Source organism: Magnolia sinica, chromosome 2, assembly GCF_029962835.1.
Source record: "Magnolia sinica isolate HGM2019 chromosome 2, MsV1, whole genome shotgun sequence".
Taxonomy (NCBI): domain Eukaryota; kingdom Viridiplantae; phylum Streptophyta; class Magnoliopsida; order Magnoliales; family Magnoliaceae; genus Magnolia; species Magnolia sinica.
This window is the reverse complement of record NC_080574.1, coordinates 12,639,133-12,640,041: the sequence shown is the minus strand read 5'-3', so window position 1 is coordinate 12,640,041 and position 909 is coordinate 12,639,133. Positions and strand designations below refer to the sequence as shown.

At 43.7% G+C, this 909-nt stretch overlaps 1 non-coding gene across 1 annotated transcript; it reads right to left on the bottom strand.

Moving 5' to 3' along the window:
* Positions 1 to 235: 235 nt before the first annotated feature.
* Positions 236 to 342, bottom strand: LOC131238104 (small nucleolar RNA R71). Its single transcript, XR_009167519.1, has one exon. It is a non-coding gene; the product is annotated as a small nucleolar RNA R71 (small nucleolar RNA).
* Between the last annotated feature and the right edge of the window lie 567 nt (positions 343 to 909).

Sequence of the window (909 nt, the reverse complement as noted above, 5' to 3'; positions counted from 1 at the left end):
TTTATGGATTGGACAAGGAGGACCTATATCATCATGTGAAAGAATTCTTAAACATTTGCTCCACCTTTAAGTTCCAAAACTTCTCCGACGATTCGATCCGCCTACGCTTGTTTCCTTTTTCTTTGAAGGATAAGGCGAAAGCATGGTTGAATTCTCTGAAGTTGGATCTATCACTACATGGGACCAACTGTCTAAGAAGTTCTTAAACAAGTTCTTCCCCGTTCACAAAACCAATGCCCTCCGTAGAGAAATTACTAACTTCACACAAAAAGAGGGCGAGCACTTTCATGAATGTTGGGAAAGATGGAAGGACTTGCTTCTTAAATGTCCTCACCATGGTTTTGAGAAGTGGCAACAAGTTCAATACTTCTATGACGGCCTGACACCCCAAAACTGTCGCATGGTTGGCGCCACCGGTGGAGGGTCATTCATGACCAAAAGTGATGTCGAAGCGTGGAACTTCTTTGAAACCTTGTGCGAAAATTCCCAGAAATGGGATTATTCAAATAGAGGTGACAAAAGTCCCCAACCACAAAAGAGAGGTGGTATATATGAGATAGGAGTCATGCCAGAGCTGAGCGCCAAGCTTGATAACCGACAAAGAAAGTTGATGCTCTGGTATTAAATAATGGACCACCACAAACAACTCAAGTCGAGGCATATGCCACATGTTCTAGTCCGTCCCATCCTATGCGGTCTTGTCCATCTGGTGCAGCATTCCCAGAACTTCTCTCTGAACAAGTTCATGCTATGAACACTTTTCAAAAATTTGGGAATGATCCTTACTCGAACACATACAACCCAGGGTGGGCTAGACATCCAAATTTTTCTTGGGCAAAAGAACCACAACAAGGAGTACCATCTGAAAATCCTCCCATGCAACCGCACCTCCAAGTTGGCAGTCAACAA